This window comes from Mus caroli, unplaced genomic scaffold (assembly GCF_978045245.1).
Source record: "Mus caroli unplaced genomic scaffold, Mus_caroli_1 scaffold_3, whole genome shotgun sequence".
Classification (NCBI taxonomy): Eukaryota; Metazoa; Chordata; class Mammalia; order Rodentia; family Muridae; genus Mus; species Mus caroli.
The window spans coordinates 53,833,534-53,840,962 of NW_028227258.1; the positions used below are offsets into that span (position 1 = coordinate 53,833,534).

Here is a 7,429-nt window from a genome sequence, read left to right on the forward strand (position 1 = left end):
AAATAGTTCACAGCTGATTTTTGACCCTTTTTCCTTCACCAAGGTGCCCTGTTTCTCATTCTCCCTTTAAATTCACATCACCTACCTCATAATAGGTTTTATTTTCCAAGCACCATATTAACTACTAACAACTTTCCCTGGCATTTGAAATTTATGTTCATCCTAACTCATATTTGTCTTCAAACATTCTAAGTTAATATCTAATACATGAAAATTTCTTCTTAATAAGGGTCCAAAATTTTACTTATGAAACGTTTGTCTAAAGCAAAATATGACCAACCTCTGGTCTTGAGAATATGAAATACTTTAAGAAAAAGGTTGTTATTTTAGGAGTTGAAAATATCAGGCCATGTTTGAAATTACGAATGACATAAATGTACCTGGAAAGAATGTTTACTGTTTCCTTTGAGGCTCTATTGTAATTCTTTACATGTTAACCTACATACTCAATAGATTTCCTTTAATTTCCTTTCCAAAATGTGAAGTAATTGACATGTGATTTTACAGCTCTAGCCTGCCTACAAAGCCTAGTAGCCCATGGATATAGAACTTACTGGGCAGTTCTAAACTTCCATCCCCCAATGGCCAGGAGAGTTTTTAGGTCTGTGTTCCTCAAAAAGGACAGAAAAAGCAAAATATCAAAATGTTTGGCCACTATTATATAAAAATCAGAGATTTAAAAAAAATATTTCTCATACTATTCATGTTTCTTACATAACATCACATTACACAATTTTTTTTCAATATTGAGTAATGCTTAATAAAGTTCTTCATTATAATACTTTTAGGGCAGGCTACTTAAGTAATAGTAAATTTGAGAAGTATTTACTAAGTAGTGGAGTGAGTATAGGTCTGTACAAATAGCTTACCACCATAATTAACTCACATTCTTCTAGTAACAAAAGTGACAAGTATATGGATCTTTATTATTTTCTCAATCCTCATCAGTAAAAACAAATCAGTCCTTTTGGAAGTATACATCTTCACTAAAACACATTTTTGACACATCAGATGCCATAACGATTGATTAGCAATTTTGAGAAGACATTAAACTTCTAGGTTCCTTGCCTTTCCTCAGAGATTCATTTTCTGTGATCTGTGGTAGGAATAGGCATTGCTTTCAGTAATCCATTTAGTTTTGATGAAAGGCATGCGAACAATATTGTTAGATATAAGACCTTGTATTGAACTCATTTCCAGTTTGAAATTATAGCTTAGATTTTTCCTAAAGTTAATGTTACTACCTAAAGAAGATGTCACCTGAGTCTTCTAGACCATTGGTATGAATAAACTGCTTAACATATCAATTGATGGAAATAAATGTTCAGTTTATTGTTAAATATTTAAAATTTTTTTATAGATATCAAACATTTATGATTCTTGAAAGCAGGGATATTTACCTCCTAATAGCCCACAATTCTAGCTTCCTGAAGTAATTAGCAAAGATTGTAGACTTTGTTGTTTTCAAAAAAAAAAAAAAAAAAAAAAACCTGACAAAGAAAAGATGAACCACACCACTGATGTTTCCAACACTATGATATCTTTTACACAGCCAGTGCAGTTTGTGTAAAAAAAAGGGGGGGGGGGATTATGTACTTCTTTATTCTTAACATATGGTTTTGTAATTTTTTCCAATTTATTTTTTATTGGGTATTTATTTCATTTACATTTCCAATGCTATCCCAAAAGTTTCCCACATGCTCGCCCACCCACTCCCACTTCTTGGCCCTGACGTTCCCTTTTACTGAGGCATATAAAGTTTGCACAACCAATGGGCCTCTCTTTCCACTGATGCACAACTAGGACATCTTCTGATTTATATGCAACTAGAGACACGAGCTCCGGGGGCTATTGGTTAGATAATATTGTTGTTCCTCCTATACGATTGTAGATCCCTTCTGCTCCTTGGGTACTTTCTCTAGCTCCACCATTGGGGGCCCTGTGATATATCCAATAGCTGACTGTGAGCATCCACTTCAGTGTATGCCAGACCCAGCATAGTCTTACAAGAGACAGCCATATCTGAGCCCTTTCAGCAAAATTTTGCTACTGTATGCAATGGTGTCAGCGTTTGGGAGCTGATTATGGGATGGATCCCCAGATATGGCAGTCTCTAGATGGTTCATCCTTTCGTCTCAGCTCCAAATTTTGTCTCTGTAACTCCTTCCAAAGTTGTTTTGCTCCCAATTCTAAGAAGAGACAAAATGTCACACTTTGCTCTTCATTCTTCTTGAGTTTCATGCATTTACCAAATTGTATCTTGTATCTTGGGTATTCTGAATTTCTGGGCTAATATCCACTTATCAGTGAGTACATATTGTATGAGTTCTTTTGTGATTGGGTAACCTCACTCAGGATGATGCCCTCCAGGTCCATCCATTTGCCTAGGAATTTCATAAATTCTTTCTTTTTAATAGCTGAGTAGTATTCCATTTTGTAAATGTACCACATTTTCTGTATCCATTCCTCTATTGAGGGGTATCTGGGTTCTTTCCAGCTTCTGGTTATTATAAATAAGGCTGCTATGAGCATAGTAGAGCATGTGTCTTTCTTACCAGTTGGAATATCTTCTGGATAATGCCCAGGAGAGGTATTGCGGGATCCTCCACTAGTACTATGTCCAATTTTTTGAGGAACCACCAGACTGATTTTCAGAGTGGTTGTACAAGCTTGCAATCTCACCAACAATGGAGGAGTGTTCCTCTTTCTCCACATCCTCATCAGCATCTGCTGTCACCTGAATTTTTGATCTTAGCCATTCTGACTCGTGTGAGGTGGAATCTCAGGGTTGTTTTGATTTGTATTTCCCTGATGATTAAGGATGTTGTACATTTTTTCAGGTGTTTTCAGCCATTCAGTATTCCTCAGGTGAGAATTCTTTGTTTAGTTCTGAGCCCCATTTATTAATGGAGTTATTTGATTTTCTGTAGTTCACCTTCTTGAGTTCTTTATATATATTGGGTATTAGTCCCCGTTCTAATTTAGGATAGGTAAAAATCTTTTCCAAATCTGTTGGTGGCCTTTTTGTCTTCTTGAAGGTGTCTTTTGCCTTGCAGAAGCTTTGCGATTTCATGAGGTCCCATTTGTCGATTCTCGATCTTACAGCACAAGCCATTGCTGTTCTATTCAGAAATTTTTCTCCTGTACCCATATCCTCAAGGCTCTTCCCTACTTTATCCTCTATAAGTTTCAGTGTCTCTGGTTTTATGTGGAGTCCTTTAATCCACTTAGATTTGACCTTAGTACAAGGAGATAGGAACGGATGAATTCACATTCTACTTGATAACCACCAGTTGTGCCAGCACCATTTGTTGAAAATGCTGTCTTTTTTTCCACTGAATGGTTTTTGCTCCCTTGTCAAAGATCAATTGACCATACGTGTGTGGGTTCATTTCTGGGTCTTCAATTCTATTCCATTGGTCTACTTGTCTGTCGCTATACCAATACCATGCAGTTTTTATCACAATTGCTCTGTAGTACAGATTTAGGTCAGGCATGGTGATTCCACCAGAGGTTCTTTTATCCTTGAGAAGAGTTTTTGCTATCCTAGGTATTTTTTGTTATTCCAGGGGTTTTGTAATTTTAAGTGATAAAATTCCCAGGGCAGAATGTTCCTAGGAAAATAGTGTTCACATAAGTAATTCTAACAAGAACTTGTGTCCCAGGTTCACACTACAGACAAAATAACCTGGAAGTGGAGTGGGAGGTAAACATAAGATATGAAGCTTCTAGCAGGCAAGGGCGGAGCAAGCCGGGTGGCAGGGTGGCTGTGCAGTGTCCGGGATCCAGGCCTGAGTTTGAGACCAAGTGCAACAATTTCAAACCCCAAAAGAGTTACATTGCCACTCAAGGCTGCCTGTAGAACATGGTGAATGACTTCTGGCAGATGGTGTTCCAGGAGAACTCTCGAGTCATTGTCATGACCACAAAGGAAGTGGAGAGAGGCGAGAGCAAATGTGTCAAGTACTGGTCTGATGAGTATGCACTCAAAGAATACGGGGTCATGCGTGTTAGGAACGTCAAAGAAAGTGCCACCCATGACTACACTTTACGAGAGCTCAAACTCTCTAAGGTCGGACAAGCTCTACTCCAGGGAAACACAGAGAGAACCGTCTGGCAGTACAACTTTCGGACCTGGCCAGACCATGGCGTGCCTAGTGACCCTGGAGGTGTGCTGGACTTCCTGGAGGAGGTCCACCACAAGCAGGAGAGCATCGTGGATGCAGGCTCTGTCATGGTTCACTGCAGTGCTGGGATTGGCCGGACAGGAAGGTTCATTGTGATTGATATCCTTATTGACATCATTCGAGAGAAAGGTGTGGACTTGACATCGACGTTCCTAAAACCATTCAGATGGTGCGGTCCCAGCGGTCAGGGATGGTCCAGACAGAGGCACAGTACCGGTTTATCTACATGGCTGTCCAGTATTACATAGAGACGCTGCAGCGCCAGATCGAGGAGGAGCAGAAAAGCAAAAGGAAAGGACATAAATATACCAATATTAAGTATTCCTTGGTGGACCAGACAAGTGGTGATCAGAGTCCCCTGCCACCCTGCACCTCAACGCCACCCTGTGCTGAAATGAGGGAGGACAGTGCCCGAGTCTATGAGAATGTGGGCCTCATGCAGCAGCAGAGGAGTTTCAGATGAGCCCACAGCGACAGAACACAGATGTGAACTTTCACCCCTTTCCTAAAATGTCAAGACTAGATGAAAGTTTCCAGGACCTGTGCATTCAGAAGCTCGCCGGCACTGACTTGACTGCCTTTTGAGAAGCGAAGTTTGGAACCATTTGAACAGCACGTGCCTAATTGACACCTCCTTTCCTCAGCTAAGGAGAAACTGCTCTGCTGTTCTTGACAATGCTATTTTCATAGAGTTGGTTTTGAATTGTGGAAGCAGCTAAATTGTGCTCTGTATTTTCTACATTATGGGACTCAAATTCTAGTTATGGGCAGGATTTTGTTTCTTTTTATGACCTTAACGGACCTGATTTTTTTTTCTTTCTCTCTCTTTGGGGAATCATGGGCCCCTTGTAAGAAGAAAGGATTTTGGGAGATTCCGGCACAGCCTCCCCAAAAGCCAGCAGTCTGAAACCCACTGTTCATCTTGCTGCTCTGCATAGGGCTCCCAGTGCCCTGGCTGGTGGCTGCTTAAGGTCACTCATCATCACAGAGACTCACTGTTTAGTTCCAGGGACCAGTAGGCCAGGCTGTAAGCTTGCACCTGGTAAGGGCCTTTTGGCTGTGCCACACTGGACGGGAGAGCATTGAGTGGGGAATCACTTTTATGGCACAAGTTCACCGCACCCTCAAGACCTAGGCATCTCTTAGCATCTCACTGTCCACACAGTGACATAGGGAGGTCTTTGTGCTCCCTGCAGACACATGTCAGGGCACTTTAAAAACAGATTGACCCAGTCAAGGATAGTTCACTTTTGGTGGCTTCTTTTGTTTAGTGAAATGGTCATTCAGCCACTGAATGAGAAGGTCAGGGGGTAGACAGTCATGGCTGAAAGGCCCTGGGAACTGGCATGTGAAGTCTTTCTTCTGAAGATGACTCCTTGGCTGCAGGTGTGGACAGAGAAGCTGTTCTGGGCAAAGTGACCATGTTGTCTCTGTACTGGAGTGTTAGTAAGATCACAGGGTGAGCGGTATTTGGTCCTCACTTGTTCCTGACCACCCCACTCCCATTCTTCAGTACAGCACATCTGATCTGGGTTACATGAGCCCCCGCTGTCCTGTGAGGGTCACTTGGGAGGTTGGCAACATGGTCAAAGCCCTGGGCTTCTGCTTCAATGAGGTGTTTTCCTGGTCTCTTTGGGGTGTTTGTGTAGCCTTACAAGCAGAGTGGCTGGACCCTTATGTGTCCCCCAGGGTGAAAAGGCAGAAGTGGCCAGGTCTTCTTCAGACTCAAGCCTGGAGTGACCATGATGACTTCTTCCGTGGCTGCTGTGAGAGAATCAGGCTCAGCCCAAGGTGTGAAGTCCTATGCTCTGAGGCCACCAGTCAGACAGCCCCAGCCCATGGCATAGAAGCAAGTGGCTGTAGTTAGCAAGAGCCCAGGCTGCTTATAGTAGCTGGTGTAAACTGTGTGTCGGATGAGAAATGTACAGCAGGCCTTCTAGAAGCTTCCAAGCCCCGCACGTGTGCTGCAGCACCCACCTGAAGACCTGGTGTGGTAGGGTTGGTGGTGAGGACATGGGAGCTCATCCCTGAAGCACCGCAGGTGGGAGAAGGCGATGCTTCCTGGGCCTTGGCTGAGTATGAAGAGCGGCAGTCCTGGCTAGGCCTCCTATCAGTTCCAGTCAGCCGTGTCTGCCCTAACCAAACAGCAGGATTTGCTAATGTTCTGCCATAAGTGCCTTCTCCAGAGATGTCCCTCTGCCCAGTCTTGATCCTTGAGAGCACGTTTCAGCGAGAGCTTCCATATGTGATGCTCATGACCAAGCAACCGCACAGTCTCCACTTGATTCTTCTTGCTTCCATTTCTGTGAGGAAGGACTGGACCTGCCCTGCAGCTGTCCTGTCTGGGGCCTCCTGCTCCCTGGCAGCCTGAGGTAGTTGGGGAGCACAGGGGCCACCATTTTCTTAGAGCATGTGCATCGATCCTGGCCCCTTCTCCAACTGAATTCAATTGCTTCAGAGCACAGCATGGCCTGGTGGGAATGTGGAGACTGCTGTCTTCTCCAAGAGCTTGTAATGAGATCAGTTCAGCATTCACAGCCAGGATCCCAGATCCTACTCTCTATAGCACATTGTCACAATGAACTGTGTTGGGTTGGTGGTAATGTCTAGACTCTGGACTTGGAAGGCAAAGTTTCTCACCAGCACACAGAGGTTAGCTGAGCTGCTGATCTCTCAAGCTAACATTTCTACTTGCAGCTTGAGATCCTGGAGCAGAGAGACCTGCCCTTGGCCCCCTGTGTTCAGTACAGCAAGTGTTTTCCTTCGGATTCCCCCCAGAAGCCAGCCAGCTGTCATTCTAATAGGGCAACAGGAATCCCTAGGTATCCCAAATCTGTCAGTGTTATAGAAGGTGGTTGCAGGATCTCAGGAGAGGGCACTCTGTGTGTTGTGTGGTGCGGTGTCTGGGAAGATGAGGTATGGGAGGTGTGGATTTGAGACAGCGAGAGTGGAAGTTGCACAGGTGGCTCACGAGCAGGTCAGAGGCACAGGGCCAGCACTGAGCAGGCTGCATGTGACCTGAGTCTCCCCTCACTGTTGAGCCTTTAAATCAGAAGTATAGGATTTTCTATTCGGGGAGGGGGTGGAGTGGGGCATTGTCTAGCACATGGTATTGGTTTCTAGAAAGCACTTGAGAGTCGTAATGCTTGTCACATGGGTGTGCAGCCTTCCTGAGGCCCCAGGTTGCCTCTGTCATTGCAGCTGGTGCCTTTCTAATGGAAGGCTAGCACAAACCTCTGAGC

General features: G+C 43.8%; 1 pseudogene; it reads left to right on the forward strand.

Annotated features, from left to right (window-relative positions):
* The first annotated feature begins 1,150 nt into the window (after window positions 1-1,150).
* LOC110288365 (tyrosine-protein phosphatase non-receptor type 11 pseudogene) lies at window positions 1,151-4,979 on the forward strand (annotated as a pseudogene).
* The last annotated feature ends 2,450 nt before the right edge of the window (window positions 4,980-7,429 follow it).